This window comes from Tamandua tetradactyla, assembly GCF_023851605.1.
Source record: "Tamandua tetradactyla isolate mTamTet1 chromosome 22 unlocalized genomic scaffold, mTamTet1.pri SUPER_22_unloc_1, whole genome shotgun sequence".
Lineage (NCBI taxonomy): Eukaryota > Metazoa > Chordata > Mammalia > Pilosa > Myrmecophagidae > Tamandua > Tamandua tetradactyla.
In genome coordinates, this window is record NW_027518251.1 from 1,434,953 (window position 1) to 1,456,667 (window position 21,715).

A 21,715-nucleotide genomic window follows, 5' to 3' on the forward strand; every position below is an offset into this window, starting at 1 on the left:
AGTGGTCAAGAGATTTCAAGTAGAGTTGAGTTGTCATGTTGGAGGTTACACTTATGCAGACTCCAGTCAGATATTAAATATTCCCACAGTATGCCAAGCCACCACCAAAAGTATTCCTTACAATCCTGGAGGAAACCCTGGACTCTAAGTAAGAATCTAAGGAAGCTCTTCTCATTAAGTATTAATTCTCATTAAGTATTAATTAACTTAGTAACTCATTAATTAACTTTGTAAGAATCTAAGAAAGCTCTTCTAATTAAGTTTGATTTTTTTCAGAAATTATATGACTCCAAATTGTTACTATCTGAGATAAGCTCTGAAACCCAGAGGTAACAGTTTCTGAAAACACATCAACCATTTTTTTCCTTACTAGGTATAGTCAGCATTCTTTTACAGCATGAGGGTAAAATGGTGATTGCCAAGATTTCCCTGAAGATTGAGACAATGATCAAATGAGAGGGGGAGGTGAAACTTGAAAGTAGAATTTAACAATCAATTGTGACTACTGACTCATATAGATATGTCACAACTTTTTATTTTCTACTACTTTAAAATAACCAGAAGGAAAACCTGAAACTGTAGTAATCTTTTAGCATTGAAATTTGATAATGATTGCACAACTATAGAGCTTTCATCATGTGACCATTTGATTGTAAATCCTTGTGACTGACACTCCCTCTATCTAGGCTATGGCAAGATAAGAATTAAAATAAAGACACGTAAAAGAAATAATAATAGTGGTAGATAGGGGATATTGTGGGAAATACCTATATGTAAACTATGGACAATCATTTTTGTGTTACTTTGATACATTTTCATCCATTGTAAAAACCGTTAACTATTGTTAAAAGAAAAATAGAGTTACAAAAACAGAGTTATCACCCATTGCAACAAACTCTCCACAGCCATGCACATGTTGATGGTGGGGTGATGTATATCAGTCTGTATTTTATGCATGAGTTTTCCTTAAATCACAACTTCTAATAAAATAAAAACAACAAATAGAGCATCAATGTTGAAATGCACATTTATGAAAATTTAAAATTTCCCTGAGTTGGAATCAAAGAAAATTGGCTGCAATAGAAACCAAAGTAGAATCCAGAAAAAGGCATTAGAGAATCAAACCAATTTATGTTTGTAGATTTCCCTAATTACTGCAGTTATTGCAAGTAGAGAATTCCCTGCCATCATTTTTCTTTCCTACAGCACAACAGAAATTCTCTGCTTAATTCAAGTGACTCTTTTGTTCCACTGACTCTGTTTCCACAGAGAAACAGAGAAAAGAAAAAAAAATCTTTTCAAAACCGAAAGAGATGAAACAGAACAATAATCTGAGTCTGCATGATTCATCTCAGAGCTACATGGTTGCATTGAATACCTCTGAGAAGTGTTATCTGAATTTGAGGGAAAATGAGAATATTGACACTGGTGGAAGACCACTAGTAGATGCCATCCAAGACCCTCTCATCCAACATCAGAATCTTGTCATTTGTTTCTCTTCCAAACTCAGCTCTTGGCAAGCGTGGAAAGATTCATTCTTCCTATGTATCATATACATGACATTTGACATATACATTTTTATGGTGCATTCTCAGTAGTGAGGACTCTGCTACTGCTTTCTACAGTGTATGAGTTTAAATTGTGTTCCCTGTTTATGACAGTGTTTATTCTGACTTCTACTACTGTTGACAACTCATCTTCCAAAAGAAAGCATGCATCTCTTTTGTATGCTTTAAATTGTGCATGGAAAGGTCTCAGTAAAAAATTATTGAATGTATCCAGTGAAATACTATTGAGCAAAGCATACTGACTCAAAATGAGTCTTCTCCTCCTTCTGTATGACAAAACATGAAAATTTGAAAGCAAGAATTAAATCCTCTATTGCTGCTTAAAAAATAATAGTAGCTAGATCTGTAACATGGCGTTTATCCTTCACCATGATTCCTCAAAATTTCTTTTGCAGATATCTAAATTATAATGACTCTTCAACATTTTCCTTCAAACAACACCCAACACTGCACTTCTTTCACCAATATCATGCAATTTGATTATTATTTTTTGTTTCCATATATAGATTCTTCAAGAATAAAATTTAACTTTCTGTGAGAATAAATCTATCCCCTCAATTGAGACTGAATCATAATTTTTATCACTTAATTTAATGGTTCTTGGAAAGAATAAAGCTGTACTAACAAACCCAGGAAAGATTTTCATCTGAGAAAAAAATTGGTGTTGCTGGAATGGTAATAGAAGTAAATCTTGAAGAGTTGGTGTATATGACAAAATGGTAACTGTTTCCATTACTCACTTAGGACACGCTCTATGAAGTATGTTTTTTTCAGAACCTGTCTACTACCTGGGTGCATTGAAAAGAAAACAGGAAGTCTTTGGAAATTTTGAAAGAGATACAATTGCCCTTCCTTCTGAAGGACACTCAAGTGTAAGTAAGCTTGGCATCCCACATGGCATCTACATGATATGGTGTGATGTGGATGAGGTGGATTAGTCCTTAACAAGCATTTCTGCCTCTTTCATATTTGTGATACTGTGTTGGAGAGGACGGTGAACTAGCAGGTGCATATGTAATCAATACTCATGGGACGCATTTCTTACCACTTGAATTGTAGAGAATGTTGCATTTGCCAATCCAACACTTTAGTGGAATATTCTTGATCATACAATGTTCCCGAGGATAGCAGAAGCATCACATTTTCTGTTTGGACTGTTTTATAATTGTTTTTTTTTTTCAGTTCTTTTTTTCTCATTGAGAGACATACCTCTAGCTTCATCAGAAATATTGACAGTATATGCCTACTAAATTTCTTCACAATTTTTAAAGAGATTTTTATTGAAAGAAATTTCTGCTTAAAGAAAAGGAATAATGCAAGTAAATTATTAGACACAAGAAATGATTGCAAATACATGGAGTTTCCTTGATCAGATTCTGGGACTTGATACATGAACTCCTTGGAAGTGAGACCACAGTGATGATATGTACTTTGGATAAATGTATACAACTAGTGTATGTTTAGCAATGGCAAAGTATGATTCACAATATATTCTACATAGTCATCCCTAAAGAAAGTGCTTATGAAAGGCATTTAGAAAACTGTCTGGTTTATATGATAAAGTATTTTGTTAAGAATTCAAATTCAATGCATGTGGAGAAAGGTGGGTCTTTTATTTGTCCTGGAGAGACATCAAAAAATGACAAGTTGAGAATTTTAGTCCTCAGATTATGAAAACTAAGAAATTGACAGAGCTGCATGAATCAGATCTCTTTTGTCTGTAAATCACATTTCTTACACGGATATGACAAAAATAGTGCCTGATCCATCAGTTAGTACATTGCAATATAAGTGAATTCACAGCTCGACCAAAGATATTAATTGAATAAAATAAATGTCCACATCTTTTTTTCCCAAACTTGACATTACCTCAGAGCAATCTCTCATCTCAAAATGTCAGTCTACAAAAATCCCTGAGGTTATTACTTAATATCTTGCATTAATAGTTTAAAAAGACACAGTTGGCAATGGGAAAATGACCCAACTTGCGCTTCAGAATCCGTGAAAAAGGTCTATAAATGTAGGAAGTGCCAAGGGAAAGTTACTGAAAAAATCCCTGCCTATAAAAGCAATTTTTAAAGAACAAATTTGTATCCCTGAAAGACATCCAGTGATGAGAAAATCATCCATGTTTGAAGAATCAGGGACTGCAATGTCTCTTATATCCTCACCTAGCTTTTACGGAATATACAAGGGAAAGTCACAGATAGAGATGGATTAGGCTTATTGAAACTTCATCATTGTGTGACTCAAGTCCAAGATGTGCCCTGTTTCAAGAGCTGATTAACCCAACTCTGACAACAGGAACAAAGCATTTGAAATGACAAATGGTTTTCTCCAAAAGCGTGTAACAAATGTGCAGTTTATTTCTGCTTTCAGGGAGTCAATGCACCTCTGCCCTTCCAGTAATTACAAAAATTTCATGTGCCTAATGAGTTGTATTAAACATTTACCACTGGATATTTAGACAGAAGAGTCCAACTCAATACTGAATCCTGGGAATATATTCCTGGATGTCAAACGATTTAAAGAAAATACAGAATATATAATGGTTTTTGATGGATGTGAAATAGAGATAAAGTTCTAGTAATAAAGCAAATAGCATATCAACTTTATATACACTGATAAGAGTAATTTGATTTATGTTTAACAATATTTAACCTCTGTTAATGAAGAGTAAATTTCTGAACTTGAGGCAAGGAATCCTTGCACATAGAGGTTGTCTCAGCTGGAAATTGTATTTAAGGCATGCTTTATGTCCTTGTTTATAAGACTGTGGATGAAGGGGCTCAGCATGGGAGTGACCACTGTGTACATCACAGAAACTATTGCACTTGCCTTTGTGTTTTGTGTAGCTGTGGAACAAAGATGAACTCCAAGACCTGTACCATAAAACAAGGACACTACTGAAAGATGAGACTGACAGGTGGAAAATGCTTTATACTTGTCTGCACGTGATGAAATTCTCAAAATAGAGCATGCAATCTTAGATTAAGAGAAAAGAATGCCAGTGAGTGAAGTGCCACCCAGAATTCCACTTGAAAAATACAAAACTAGGTCATTGAGGAAGGTGTCAGAATATGCAAGTTGAATTATTTGGGGAAGTTCACAAAAAAAGTGAGGAATTTCCAACTCTGTACAAAAAGGCAATTGCAAAACCATTAGGCCATGTAAAAGAGAGTCCAGACACTCAATATCCATGACACCAGCAACAGGAGGCCACAGAGCCTGGGGTTCATGATGACCATGTAGTGCAGTGGGTGACAGATGGCCACGTAATGGTCATAGGCCATTACAATTAAGAGGAAGTTGTCTAACTGTCCAAAAAACGTGAGAAAATACAACTGAGTGAGTCAGTTTACAGAACTTTAGTTTTGGTCTCTGTCTGGATGTTCACCAGAATCTTTGGGACAGTGGTGGAGGTGTAACAGATGTCTGCAAAAGACAGGTTATCAAGGAAGAAGTACATGGGCATGCGCAGGTGGATGTCAGAGATGGCAGTCAGAATGATGAGCAGATTCCCAATAAGAGTGGCCAGCTACATTGTCAGGAACAGAGCAAATAGTAGGGGCTGCACTTCTGTGCCTTCTGAGCATCCCTGAAGGATAAATTCTGAAACACGTTTCGTTCTCTGATTCCATGTAATTCATGAAACTGCTGGAGCAGAGATCAGAGCAAGGCGGGTTTAAGCACAAACAGCTCTCAGCAAATTAACATAAATTCTATGATTAATATTGCAAACATATTGAAATACATTTTTTATCAGTTATATACAGATTTAGTGCCCTCTATCTCAAAATATCAGGGTAAATACCTGTTCCTACTTCTTTTTTATGTTGTTCTTCACAAACCATTCTTGTCCAGAATTTTAAACTTTTTCCCAAGGTAATAAATTTCACTACAAATTCTCTTAGCCTTTATGTTATTCAAAAATCATTTGACCAGTTATTTTGCCCTATGTAATGAAAAAGTTGGGACATGAATATTGGTATTTTTTATTGTAATCAATATTACTAAATTTCACACTTGAAAATGGTTAGGCTGTGAAATTTCAAGTTGTGTGTAGATTACTAGAATAAAATTTTAAATAAATAAATTTTCTATCTTTATGGATACAAAGGTCAATAATGTTAGTATTCTGTTTCATCTCCACCTGATCTATATTTTTAGCTCAATCCCATCTTCAATGGCAGGAAGTCAGTTTATAGATATTGACAAAATAATTCTAAATTTTAAAGAGATAGGCAAAAGTACTAGATTGCCAAGAAAATACTGAAAAAAAAAACAAGGTGGTGCAACCAATACTACCAGATTTCAAGTCTAACTAAAGACACAATGATCAAACTATGTATTCGTGAAATAGATACGTGAACAAAGCTAAGCGAACTCAGTAGACATACAATAAAAAGTTGGGGAACTCAAAAAACGACCCACACAAGCACAGTCAACTGTACTTTGACAAAGGGGCAAGTGCAATTTAATGGAAAAAAGTTTGGTCTTTTCAACAGATTCTGTAGAACAATGGCATATATATGTGCAAAACAGAAAAGGAACATAGCCAAGCACTGTATATATTTCACAAAACTTAACTCAAAATGAATCTTGTACTCAAAATTAAAATGCAAAGTATAATATTTCTAGAATAAAACATCCAAGAAAATCTGGTGGCCTGTACGTTGGTGATGAGGTTTTAGAAATAGCACCCAAATCATGATCCATAAGAGCAGAATATTTAAAAGTTGAACTTTATTATAATATAAAACTTATGCCATGTGGAAAACCTTGATAAATGATTTCTATCTAATATACAAACAGCTCATAACACCCAACAATAGAAAACATAACTCCTAATTTAAAAATGGGCAAAGAATCTGAACAGAAAGTGAAACTAAGAAGATACACAGCTGGGAAATAAGTATGTGAGAAGATGCTTAGTCATTTGTCATTAGGGGATTACAAAATTAAACTACACAAAATATATCATCACACACCTTTTAGAATACTTGAAAACCTAAACACTGACAGTACCGTGGGCTGCTGATCATGGGGAGCAATACAGACTCATTCTCTGCTAGTGAGAATACAAAATGGTGCAGCCAAAGTACAGTTCGGCAGTATTTAGCAAAACTAAACATAGTCTTACCATTCAGTCCAGAAATTGTGCCCTTAGATAACCAGCTGGTCTGACTACTTGTGTCCACACAAAAAGCCTACACAAGAATGTTTTATAGCAGCTTTATGTATAATCTCCAAAATCTGAAGGCAATCAAGATGTCCTTCAAGGTGAATGGATAATCAAACTCTGGTATGTCTATATAATGGAATATTACTCAGTGATAAAAATGAATGTTCCCTCAAGTCACAACAGTCAAGGACACATCTTAAATGATTACTGAAAATTGAAGCAAACCAGCTTAAATATCCTGCATAAGTATAATTTTAATTATATGATTTCTGGATTAGTCCAAACAATAGAGACAATAAAATGATCACTGGTTGCCAAGGGATTGGAAAGAGGGAAGAAGTTGGAATAGGTGAATCAGAGAGCAATTTTTAGAGCAAAGACTCTATTCTGTATAATCCTATAATAACAGACACGTGTCTTTATGTGTTTGTGAAAGCACATGGACCATTACAAAACAAAGAATAATCCTTACTGTATGCAAAAAAGAGATTAATCTCAAGATAATAGGAATACAATGGTGGAATGCAAAATGTGAAAAAACAATATAATTGTATCACAAATGTATGGAACATGCTTACTGAGGTGATGAGGAGAAAAGGTTCTGAAATGGTAATATGGGATACAAATGGGGTCTGGAAAATAAAGGGAACAGAAAGCACAAGTACTGTATTCTAGTGGATAAAGTTTATCTCACCATAGTGTAGGTTGACAATTCTATCACATCTGCACATGTTTACTGGAATCAAGCACTTAAGTAGATGATGGCAGGTGAGAAGAATATGTTTCCCCCTGCAGAGTGGGTGGTTAACCATAATAAAGGTGAGGAGGCTAGAATGTTCTGCCTGGTAATGGTTTAGAGTGAGAAATATCTGCATGAGTAGGTTAATACAGATAGAGGGTTACATGCAGACATATTTATGGGTCTGTGTATATGTACAACTTGCAAGATACACATATATTTCTTACCCTGTAGTGGAGAGTGCCTGGGTGTCCTGGTAATGTGGAGTACACATAGTGACCACACTTTTATTTTAACACCATCCCTCAATAAAAGATTCCTTGGAGAAATGGCTGACTCTAGACCAGGAATAGAAATATACAGGAAGATATTGGAGCATCTCTTACTACCAGAAATTAAGTAGGTACTAAAATGAAGCATTCAATGATCAGGATGAGTCCAAGGGACCCAAGCACCTTTGAAAGATATCCCATAGCCCAAACTGAAATAAACCTCAGAACACAATAAATAAAGTAGTATTGTATCACAACCAAAAGTATAAAATAAATGTGATGGGTCAATAATGATTTAAATATTTTTGTTATATGAGGAAGAAGACAAAAATCACCCATGCAGATGAATTCCAATGATATATGCAGATATTGCTATCTCAGGAAGGTGAAGTTAATTCACACTCCTAAAGTGTGGGTTTCATGTATTAATCCCCTTCTAAAGGTGATATATGGAAAAGGAGGTGACTGAGGGACTTTGAAGTGGGGAAACCTGACAAGCATTGTTGATGAACATCAACAGTGAAGAGTCACATTGATGAGATGTACCCTGGATACATAATGAAAAGAAAATACAATTTTATCTCTGGTGCTTTTCTCCATAACACATAATCCCAATCTAATCATGAGGAGATCATCATACAATTGCCAAAAATACTTGACCAGCACCCCTGAAAAATATCCAGGTGATCACAAACAAGTAGAGTCTGAGAAACCATTGTTTACAACAAAGAGACAAAATGTGATATTGCGGATAGAAGATGTTCAGAATAGGGGAAAATGGATGTGATGCTCTGTAATCTGTCTCTGCTATCCTTGCAATTTTCCTGTAAGTCTCACACAGTTTTTAAAATACATTATAAAGGAAAGCTATTAATGAAATGTAAAACCCAATGAAACCAACTCTGATCTTCATTCCAGATGTGGTTACAAGCCATGGAAAAGAATATGACTCTGCTGTAAGTATCAACTCATTGCTGATTAGATCAGAACAGAGATATCAATTCTATATAATAACTGAGATAATTAAAAAATAATGACTATATAGTGATCAACATTGTGCTTATTATTAATGAAGAATATTTTCATATGCTGTGGCTCACTCCCACCCATACTCATTCCCCAAACCTCCAAGCCCACTGCCACTGTGCTATTTCCAGCCATCATCATTTCCATGGAATTTGACAAGAGAAACTGATCCAGAACATTCCTTAAGGAAGGAATTTTCTTGAACATCACCTTCTAAAAACCCTGAGCTGACTATCCATTAACTTCAAACATGAATATTAATCTTGTGGACAAAACACAAAGCTCTCTGCAATAGACTGCTGACAATCTTCCCCAGCTCATGTTGCTTTCCTCACACTCTCACTCTCATTGTAATAAGGTATTGAGATCCACTTTTAAACTTAACCACACCTTACAATTATATTGATTACACATTTGTGTCCCTGTCTTCTCTTCTTGGTGGGTTTATATCCTCTTTTTCTCACAGAATTGTTAATGTAAGGAAAATATTCCCTGTCAAAGGGTTAATAAAGTTCTCAGCATCCTTGGGAAGCCTCACCCACCTCAACAGATGAGTCCAAACTTTCTGATCAACTTCATCAGTAGTTCAGTTTCCACATCAGGATGTTGCATGGGCTCGTTTCTATGTTTGTTGCCATATTTAGATGTAATATCTTTGAAGTAAAGAATACTGTCTTATCATTCATTTATCTTGAGAGTAACAATACCTACCATGAAGGAATCAATGAATGAATCAATGAATGAGCTTATGTGGAATGATTTTAAGAAAAAAATTGAAGGATATGGTCAACAGTGTACTTCCATGAAGGAAGCCCATGAGTGTGAGCTGACATTAGATGAGACAGATACAGGAAAGAAGATGCTTTAGTGTATTCACTGTCTCTCTCAACCACAAGCTTTTTACCTGTGTAGGACATTGGATGATTATCATCCTGTGTTAATGTCCCTAAAGTTACTCTCAATAAATGGAGTCCTGGACTCATAATAGTTTCCCCACATTCATGACCAGACTTTATGACTCACTCAGAAATTATCAAAGAATATTCTGAATTCACCATGCCAAGTCTTCCCTGAAAGATGGATGGAATTGGAAGATCTTCTCCCAGAAAAGCCAGAAAGATGTAAATACTTTTGAGGTTTCTAGAAGGTAAAATTATGCTTCCACCTCAGCAGAGATTGGTAATCCTGGCTTGAGATAGTGGTGTTAAAACATTTATGTTTCCATGCTTTTATGAATTTAATTCCCATGAGTCTCATTAATGAAATATTCTTTTGTATCTCTATTCACTAAGATATTTATCTCTCTGGAAGGGAATAGAAGTAGGGAAATGAAAACTTGGGTCTATTTTCATGCTTTAGAGAAAGTTTTGGAGTTTCTTGGTCATCTTATTTCAGTAGACTCTCTTCTCTCTTTAGCTCTGGACTCTAGTACTGCAAGTTTTGCCATAATGAGTTCCCTATTACTCATTCAGGATACAGATTCTGAGAGCATGAAAATATCCATTTTCTGTGATTTTTAACTTCTGGTATTCAATCTGATTTACAGTGGTCCCTTCTCTCAACAATGTTTCTGCTTGTTTCACTGTTTTTCCTTTCTCCCCAGTAGTTAGCAATATCTGTTTGGGTGATGCAACTGTTTATTTTCATTCATTCAAAAATATGTATTCAGCAATACTATATGGTCATCATTAAACTATGGTCTGAGAATGAAAAAAGAAAGAGTAATATATTGTACCTGTTGTCAAACAGCAAATGATCATGGAAATAAATAAATACCGCACCTGAGGGTGGTATTAAAGTCCTGGTGAGGGGCAATACTCTGTGAATGAAGATGTTCTTTTCCATTTCTGCTGAAATGGATCTAGGGATTCTGATAGTGTTGAATAGAAAGGTTTGAAGCAATGAAAAGAAATGTTACATAACTGTGGGGGATGAAAGGATAATAGAAGAGATTAAACATATCCTAGAGGAACATGACAACATGTTTTGAACTTGCAGTAGAAAGAATTGGCAAACTAGAAGATAGAACATAGAAATTTACAGACTGGAGAGATGGAGATAAGATGGGAAAACAGGAGCTGGAGCTCAGGAAAATGAATGATATCATGAAGTGTGTAAACATATGCTCATGGGTGTCCCAGAAGGATAAGAAAAGTGAAAAGGGGCAGAAAAAACACTTGAGGAAATTTTGGTTGAAATTTCCCAAGTTTTAGGAATAACATAAATGCAAATACCCAGGAAGCATAATATATTCAAAGCTGAATGAATTCTAACAGGCTTAAACCAGTACAAATGCTAAGAAGAATGACAAATGTCAAAGATAAAGAGTGAATCTGGAAAGAAGCAGGAGAAAGCAATTCATCACCTACCAAACACTGTAATAGAATTCAGGACAAATTTCTCATCAGAATCCATGGAGATGAGAAGGCAATGATTTAATATATCTCTCTGTGAAGGGGAAAACTGTCAGCTGAGAATTCTTTATGTGAAAAAACTGTCCTTCATACATATGCAGTTTAAAATAGTCACAGGTAAACAGGAAATATATATTTCTCAAGAAATATTAGATGGAGTTCTGCAGGCTGAAAGGAAAAGAGAAGCTTGGAGAGAGCATAGAAATAAAGAGTAACTTAAGGGTAAATGAGAGGCAAATATAAGGACAGCATGCAAAAATAAAAGGATAAAATATTTGATGTAATTATTGCCTTTACAGTAATAACACAATGCGAATGGATTAATGCACTCATCATAATATGTAAATTGGCAGATTGCACGAAACGTATAATCTATCTAAAGGTTTTCCTTAGACCAAAGGAAGCAATCAGAATGACAGTGAAGGGTTTGAAAAACATTTACACAAACTACAACCCAAAATGTGCTTGAGTAGCTATCCTAATATTGGACATAATTGACTTTAAATTTGAAATTGTTATAAGAGACAAATAGGACACATTATATTAATGCTAGTGACAATTCCCCATGAAGAAATTACAATCATAAATGTTTATGATTCTAACCAGAGAACAGGAAATACGTAAGGTCAATAACTAGCAAACTGCAGTGAGAAATTGACATCATTTTAATAATACTTGGATACTTCAAAACATCACTCTCATCAGTACACGGAATATCTAATCAGCATATGAATAAGGAAATAAAAAACATGAATATTATGATAAATCAACTGGACTTAACAGAAATACAGAGAATAATGGACACCTAAGCAGTAGAATATATATTCTTCTTAAGTTCCCTTGATCATTCTCCAAGATGGACCCTATGTGGCATTACAAACCAGGTTTCAGTGTATTTAAAAAATTAAAATGATCTAAAGCACTTTCTCTGAACACAATGTATTTAATATGGAAATAAATAAAAAGCAGAAGAACTGGAAAATTCACAAACATATAAAGGTTGCATAAGATGCCCTAACAATCATGTATCAAAGAATAAATCACAAGAGAAATCAGTAAATACTTGAGAACAAATACAACCAAAAACACATATCAAAACAGAAGTGATTGAGTGAAGGCAGTGCTGATAGGGATATTTATGGCCCTGAATTCCTGTATTATAAATGAAGAAAGAGCTAAAACCAATGGTCTAATGTAACACCTTGGAGAACTAGAAAATAGAATGGTAAATGAATCCGAACCAAGTAGAAGCTCATAGTTTACCACGGGCTGTTCTAAATTATCTGTAGAAACTGGGCCATGAGTTGAAGAAGAGATTCAAAATGCAGGTACTCTACATTAAAACCTTATATTAGAGGGAGACTCTGATTGCCAGAGTTACCTATTAAAATATTCAAATGACCAAAATTCAATAGAATATTTGAGGATAAGCAAGGAATGGGGAAATATGATCCATTAAAAGGAAAAAATAAATACAACCTCAAAGAAGTGTTGATATTGGAAGAACTAATCAAAGGCATCAGATGAAATGTTCTATATAGATTCACTGAGCTAAGGGAAATCATGAGCATAGAACTCAAGGAAATCAAGGAGATGATGCATGATAAAGGGAAGAATTAGTAATTTTGAAAAGGCAGTTTGCTAGTTTCTCAAGAAGTTAAGTATAGAATTGCCATGTGATTCATCAATCTTATTAGTAGGAATATATTCAGAGGAGCTGAAAGCAGGGACATAAATGGACATTTGCACACCAATATTTATATTGGCATATTCACAATTACCTAGAGATGGAAACAGCCCTAATTTCTACCAATGGACAAGTGGCTAAATAATCTGTACATATGATGGATACCAGGCAGCTGTAAGACAGAATAAAGTCATGAACCATGCAACAATGTGGATGAATCTTGAGGATGTTTTAATGTGTAAAATAAGCCAGAAACAAAAGGACAAACCTTGTGTTGCCTCACTAATATGAATTACTATAATGAGCAAACTGTGAGAGTTAATGTTGAGGAATACAGGTTGTCAAGAGATAGAAAGAGGGTCGAATTTGGGCACTTGATGCTGAAGGAGTTTAGAATATTCAACAGGATTGATAGTCAAAATCCAAAAATGGATAACAATACTATGTGATGGTTCCACAATACTGTAAGTATAATGAGCAAAGGTGAATATGATTATGGTTGAAAGTGGAATCTAGGGGCTTTTTTGACACCAGAAGGAAAGATAGAGGACAAAACCCAGACTCTGTAACTTAGCAATACCTAGAAAGTTTTTACATGAGGGAGAATAAATGAATTTTACCACTGCAAGGTGTCAAAAAATGGGATGGCATTTGGAAAAAATACAATTAATGCAGATTAGGATATAGATATTAGTAGCATTGCAATATTCTTTAATTAATTGTATGAAAAAACAATATACCAAAACTAAATACCAACAGTGGGGTATATAAGGTGGGGTTATGAGATTCTTGGGGTAATTTCCTTATTTTTCTCTTCTTTCTTGGCAAAGGAAATGGAAATGTTCTCATGTAGATTGTGGTGGTGAAATCATAACCATATGATTATAGTGGGAACCACTAGTTACTTAGAATGGTTTGTATGGTATTTGAATAAACCTTTTGGAAAAGCAAACAGAAAGATATAAGGGCTAGAGAATATGTGAAGAGAGAGATGTATGTTTTCACTGTCGTCACAGAAGTAGTGTGGTGCAGCCCATCTGGAGGGCAGTGTGGTGGTTCAACAGGAGGCCAAATGTACAGTTACCACAGGATCCTGGAACTCTGTTGTAGGTATATATTCACAAGAAATGAAAGCAGGGATTTGAATAGCCATTTGTACATGGTGTTTATGGTGGCAGTTTCTATGATTTGCAATGGATGGAGATGGACAAAAGTATATCGGCTGATAAACAGAAGGTGGAACTATAGTGTAACATCCAATGGAACATTGAGGAGCTGCAAGAAGGAATGAAGTCATGAAGTGTGCAACTTGGTTAATGAACCTTGAGGACAGTATGTGGACTAAAATTACTCAGGAACAAAAAGACAGATATTATGACACTTCACTAGTAAGGACTAACTACAATGTGCAAACTCAGAGACTTGACCTCTAGGGCATAGATTATCAGCAGAAGGCCTATTGTAAAAGCTCCTAGATTGTATAGCAGTCAAATCTATTTCTGAGTTTTAACTGTCATTTCTATTCTTAAGGGCTGAGGTCATTGTGCATAACCTGATTTTTCACTGGAAATTTGGGTACCTGTACAACACCAAAGATTGAAAAAGATCTGAAGCTATGAAAGTTAATGTTACCTCATACAGCAATTGTTACAAAGATGAAAAAGAGACAGACTTCAATTAGAGAAATGCAGGAAGCTGATCTGGTTAGGACTAGGGTAAATCAGACTAAAGGGTAAAGGATGACAACAAGTGTATTTTGAAATATCAACTTCCATATGATACAAAAAGAAAAGCTGTTTATTTGGTACAGAATTTATATTTTCAGTAGCACAGTGTCTAATTTAATTTCTATGATCAGTTTACTCAATAATCTCTAATCTCATGGGATCTTGAATAGTGAGTGAGAAGTTGTTGGTTTGTACAGGTTAGTGTGATATCTTGATACATCCCAGTGTAATCTGAGAAGATAAAAAAAGATTTGCAAAGTCCCCTTTAAGCACTGGGGGAAAACATGGAAATATTAAACTTCTCCACATAGGGAAGACCTGATATTGTCACAAGCATTCGGTAGTACCAAGTTAATTGGCCAAGATCTCCATCTTGGGGTTTGCCTTTATGAAACATATTCCTGCAAAGAAGCTAAAAAAACTTAGAGTTATGCCTAAAATTCACATGGAGGGAATTTCTTTTGTTGCTCAGATGTAGCTTCTCTCTTTAAGTTTTCTCCACAGGTAAACTGACTGCCTTTCCCCTATATGGAACATGACTCCAAGGGCTGTAAATCTCCCTGGTAACATGGAACATGGCTCCTAAGGATGAGCCAGGCCCTATCATCCTAGGAATGAGAAAGATTTCCTGACACAAAGGGGGTAGAGAAATGAAGCAAAATAAATATTTAGTGGCTGAGTGATTTAAGTACAGTCAAGAGGTCATTTTAGAGGTTATTCTTATGTATGAAATAGATATCCTTATTCATTATTTCTTTGGGTATTGGAATAACTAGAGGGAAATACCTGAAACAAAATGTAGTCTTGTCTTGAAGATTATTGTATAATATATGGCTTTTACAATGTGATGAGTGATTGTGAAAAATTTGTGACTGTCACTACGTTTATCCAGTGTATGGTTAGATAAGTAAGAGCATAAAGACTAAATACATAATAAGCGGGAAACTGGGAGGGGTGTTTTGGATCTTCCTTTATACTTTTATTTTTATTCTTATTTTTATTGTTTATGGAGTGATAAAAATTTGCGAAAATAGGTTGTGATGATCAGTGCACAGCTATAAGATGATACTGTGAAACTGATTGTATGGCTTGGAAGATTATATGTTATGTGAATACATCACAATAAAATTGCATTAAAAGCAGACTAATTGAATGATACAAGTCCTGGATAAAATGTGGAGAAGTAGAATGTTGTAGCCCCTCTGGAGGACAGGGTGCTGGTTCCATTGGAGTCTAAGTAAAGGGTTGCACTATGATCCTGAAATACCAATATTAGTTGTTCAGGTGGAAGAACTTAAAGCAGAGTAATGAATAGACATTTGCACACTGGTTTTCACCACGGAAATATTCATGATTTGCAATGGATGGAGGTTGACTAAGGGTATATTGACTAAGGGATAGAAGGGCAACCTGTGGTGCATACATATGATGGAACATTGAGCAGCTTCAAGAAGGAATTAAGTTGTAAGGCATGCCCAAGATGTGTGAAATTTGAGAACATAATTTTGAGTGAGATAAGCCAATGGTGTAAAGCCAAATATTTAATGGTGTCTGCCCTGTTTTGAAAAGATTACGTACCCTAGAAAAGCCACGTTTTCATCCTGATCCATCTCAAGGAGGCCGCCATTTCTTTCTTTAAATTCCTGAATAGGGAGTGAGATCTTGTTTTTCTGTACAGATTAACATAATACCCTGATACATTCCATAGTATTATGGGCAAAAAATAAAAAAAGTATTTGTAAAGGTCCCTTGACTGACTGGCAGAAAAGATTGAAGAATTAAATTTTCCTCTCGGGAATTTCTAATATTATCTCAATCTTAAAGCATGTCCTTATGAAAGTTATTTCTACAATGGTGATGTTAAGCCAACTTATAATTACTCCTGAGTCACCCTCAGAGAATCTCTTTTGTTGCTCTGATGTGACCTCTCTTTAAGCCAAACTCTGCAAAAAACTCACTTTCCTCCCCACCATTTGAGACATGAGTCTCATGGGTGTGGCTTGCTGGAAACATAGGATATGACTCCCAGGGATGAGTCTGGCCCTGTCATCATGGGATTGGAATGTCTTGTTGACCAAAATGAGGAATATAAATGAGGCAAAATTCAGTTCAGTGTTCAGGAGATTTCTAATAGAGTCGAGTGGTCATGTTGGAAGTTAGTCTCATGCAGGCTTCAGCCAAATATTTAATATTGCCACTGTATGCCAAGCCAACACCAAAAGTATTCCTTAAAATCCTAAAGGAAACGCTGAACTCTAACTAAGAATCTCTAAAAATTCTTCTCCTTAAGTTTATTTTTTTCAGAAACTATGGGACTCCAAATTGCTGCTATCCCAGATAAGCTCTGAAACTCAAAGGTAGCAGTTTCTCAAAGGACGTCAACCAGTTTGTTTACTTATCTGGCAAGGTCAACACTCTTTTCCAGCATGAAGGTAAAATGGCCAGTGCCAAGATTTCTCTGAAGATTGAGAGAATAATCAAATGAGATGGAAGGTGTAATTGGAAATTAGAATTTAAGAAACAGTTGTGACAACTGACTCATATAGATATTTCAACCTTTTTATTGCCCAGTACATTAGAATACCTAGAAGAAAATGCCTGAAACTGTAGTAATCCATTAGCATTGATATTTGATAATGATTGCAGAACACTAGAGCTTTCATCATGTGAAGATTTGAGTGTAAAAACCTTGTGACTGATACTCCCTTTCTCCAGGGTATGGATAGATAAGCATTAAAGTAAAGACGTGCAAAAAATAATGAGAATTGTGTATTGAGAATATGGGGTAAAATACCCCTATGTAAACTATGGACAATCATTATAGTACTACTTTGATAATTTTTCATCAACTTTTAAAACCGTTAACTGCTTTTAACAAAGAAGTAGAGCTACAAAAAAAGTGTTATCATCCATTGCAACATGCTCTCCAAAGCCATGCAAGCGTTGATAGTGAGGTATTGTATGTGAATCTGCATTATATGCCTGATTTTTCCTTAAATCACAATTTCTAATAAAGTAAACAAGTCATTTGAGCATCTGGGTTGAAGAATACATTTATGAAAATTTAAATTTTCCCTGAAGTTGAGCTCAAAGAAAATTGGATCCAAAAGAAAGCAAAGTGGAATTCAGAAAAAGACTTCGGACAAAAAAACAAATTTATGTTTGTAGCTTTTCCCTGAATCCTGAAGATATTGCAAGTAAGGCATTCCCTGCCATCATATTTCTTACCTACAGCACAATGGAACTTCTCTGCTTAATTCAAGTGATTCTTTTGTTCCACTGAATGTTTCCAACCAAACGTAACAGAGAAAAGCAAAAAACTCTTTTCAAAACCTTAAGAGATGATACAGATAAATAATCTGACTGCACAATTCAGCTCAGAAGTACATGGTTGCATCCAATACTTCTGAGGAGGGTGATCTGAAATTGAAGGAAAATAAGAATGTTATCACTGGTTGAAGACCATTAGAAGATGTTGTCCAAGACCATCTCATCCAACATTGGAACTCTGATTTAATTATCTTCAAAACTCAGCTCTTGGCAAGCATAGAAGGATTCATTCCTCCTCTGTATCACATATGTGCCCTTTGATCCTGGCTACAATTTTATGCTGCATTCTTAATGGTGAGGAGTCTGCTACTGCTTTCTACAGTGTATGAATTTAAGTCATATTCCCTGTTTCTGACAGTGTTTATTCAGACTTTTCCTACTCTTGATATTTAATCTTCCAACAGAAAGCATGCATCTATTTTTTATGACATATTTTGCAAGGAAGGGTCCTAGTAAATAATTATTGGATGTATCCAATGGAATACTATTGAACAAAATAAGTCTTCTCCTCCTTCTTTAAAACACAGCTTTGAAAGTTTGAAGGCAAGAATCAAATCTCCTATTTCTGCAAGAAAAATAATAGTAATTTCCTCTGTAACATGGTGTTTATCCCTCACCATAAGTGAGAAAATTTTTTGCCAATATCTTCATTTTAATGACTCTTAAGCATTTCCCTCCAAAGAAAATCCAATGCTGCAGTTTTTTCACCAATAGTACACAATTTGATTATTTTTTTCTTGTATCCATATATAGATTCTACAAGAAAAAAATTAATTTTCTGTGAGAATAAATCTATCCCCTCAGTTCAGGTTGAATCATAATTGCTATCACTTAATTTAATGGTTCCAGAGAAGAATGAATTTGTACTAACAAACCCAGGAATATTTTTCATCTGAGAAAAATGGGAGCTGCTGCAATGGTAATAGAAGGAAAGCTTGAAGAGTTGGTGTATATGGCAGAATGGTAACCACTTCCATTACTCACTCAGGGCATGCTCTAAAAAAATATCTTTTCTTCAGAACATGTCTATGAGCTGGGTGCATTGGAAAGAAAAAAGTAAGACTTTGGAAATTTTGAAGGAGATACAATCACCCTTTCTCCTGAAGTACACTCAAGTGTAAGTAAATTTGGCATCCTTCATGGCATGTATGTGATATGGTGTGACATGGTTAAGGTAGACTGGCCCTTAACAGACATTTCTCTCTCCCTCCCATTTTGGATCCTCAGTTGGAGAGGATGGTGAACTAGCAGGTGCATATGTAATCAACACTTATGTGAAGAACTTCTTACTACTTGAATTGCAGAAAATGTTGCATTTGCTGATTTAACACTTTAGTGGAGTTTTCTTGATTATACAGTGTTTCTGATGAGAGCAGAAGTATCACAATTCCTGGATGGACTATTTTCTAGTGGTTTTCATTTTCTTTCTTTTTTTTTTTACTTGAAAGACATACTTCTAGCTTCTTCAAAGATATTGAGAGTATATGCTTGCTAAATTTCTCCACAAATTTTTAGAGATTTTTTTGAGAGCGATTTCTGCTTAAGGAAAAAAATAATGCAAGTAAATTATTAGATGCAGGAACTAATTGCAAATGCATGGATCATCCTGACTAAGATAATGGGAGTTGTTACATGAACTTGTTGGAAGTGAATATACTGTATACTTTGGATAAATGCATACAACCAGTGCATATTTAGCAATGGCAAAGTATGAGTCACAATATATTCTGTATAGTCATGTCTAAAGAAAGTGCTTATCAAAGAGTTTTTGGAAAGCTGTCTGGTTTATGTGATAAAATATTTTGTTGAGAATTCAAACTGAAGGAATGTGGAGTAACGTGGGTTTTCTAATTCTTCTGGAGAGACATCAAAAATTGACAAACTGAAGTTTTAACCCCCAGATTATGGAACAATCAAAACCAAGAAATTCATAGTGCTGCATGAATCAAATCTCTTTTCTCTGGCAAATTACAGTTCAAATTAAAACAGAGTTTGATCCTTGGGTTAATACATTGCAATAAATGAATTCACAGCTCTACCAAAAATATAGAGTGAATGAAATAAATGACCACATCTTTTATTTGGATGTGGTCATTTATTTTATTGAAATAAAAATTTTATTTCTTTTATTGAAAATAAAATTTTATTTATTTTATTATTTCACAGCAATCTCTCATCTCAAAATATCAGTCTACTTTGCCAATGGCTGTGATGAAGAAAACACTCATATTTTACCTCACAAATAATGAAGGATGTCTACAAAAACCTGTGATATTATTACATAATATCTTGCATTGATAGTTTAAAAAGACACAGTTGGCAATGGAAAAATGTCTCAAATTTCTTTTCAGGATCAGTAAAAGAGGACGATGATTGTAGGAAGTGCCAAGGGAATTTTACTAAAAAACGTCCCTGCCTATAAAAATAATTTTTAAAGAGCAAAATTGTATCCCTGAAAGAAATTCATTATTTAGTAAAACCATCAATGATTGAAGAATTATGAGCTGTAATGTCTCTTCTATCCTCACTTAACTTGTAGGGAAAGCTACAGCAGAAAGTCATAGATTGACATGGATGTGGCTTATTGAAACTTAATCATAAGGTGACTCAAGTTCAGCATGTGCCCTATTTCAAGAGGTGATTAACACAATCTTGACATCAGGTACAGAGAATTTGAAATGACAAATGGTTTTGGCCAAAAGCATATGACATAAGAACAGTTTATTTCTTCTTTCATTTGGGGCAATACACCTTCACCCGTCCAGTGATTACAATAATTTTATATGCCCCTAATGACTTGTATTGACATCTACCTCTGAATATTCATGCAGAAGAGTCTGGATCAATACTGAATTATGGGAATGCATTCCTAGATGTCAAATAATTTAAATAAATTACAGAATATACAAGTTTGCTTTTTTTTAACATGAGCAGTCATCAGGTCTCAGGCAAAGCATGCAAGAATTCTGCCACTGAGTCACCTTGGCCCACCAAAAATGCAAGGGTTTTTGATGAATGAAATGTAGAGATAAAATTCTAGCAAAAATGCAAATAACATATTACCTTCATATACTGATAAGTGTAATTTGATTTACATTTGCCAGTATTTAACTTCTGTAAATGAAGAGTAAAATTTCCAAACTTGAGGCAAAGCATCATTCTAAGGAGAAACTTTTTCAGTTGGAAATTGTTTTTAAGGCATGCTTTATGTCTTTATTTCTAAGACTATAGATAAAGGGGTTCAGCACATGAGTGACCACTGTGTACGTTATGGAAAATATTACACTTGCCCCTGTGTTTTGCATAGTGGCAGAACTAGGATACATGCCAAGGCCAGTTCCACAAAAAAAGAATACTGCTGAAAGATGAGACCAACATGTAGAAAATGCTTTATATTTTCCTGCACGTGATGAAATTCTCAAAATAGTAAATGCAATCAAAAAGTAAGAGAAAAGGATGCCAGTGGGTGGAATACCACCCAGAATTCCACTTGCAATATTAATCAATAGGTCATTGAAGAAGGTGTCAGAAAATGCAAGTTGAATTATTTAAGGAAATTTACAAACAAGTAGGGAATTTCCAACTCTATACAAAAATTCAATTGCAAAACCATCAAGCCATGCAAAAGAGCATTCAGAACACTCAGTATTCATGATGTCAGCAGCAGGAGAACACAGAGTCTGGGGTTCTTGATGACCATGTATTGTAGTGGGTGACAGATGGCCAGATAATGGTTGTAGGCCATCACAGATAAGAGGAAGTTCTCT

At 35.0% G+C, this 21,715-nt stretch overlaps 1 pseudogene; it reads right to left on the reverse strand.

Moving 5' to 3' along the window:
• Positions 1-4,292: 4,292 nt before the first annotated feature.
• The window catches only part of LOC143672909 (olfactory receptor 7A10-like), an 82,933-nt pseudogene continuing 65,510 nt past the window's right edge, over positions 4,293-21,715 (reverse strand).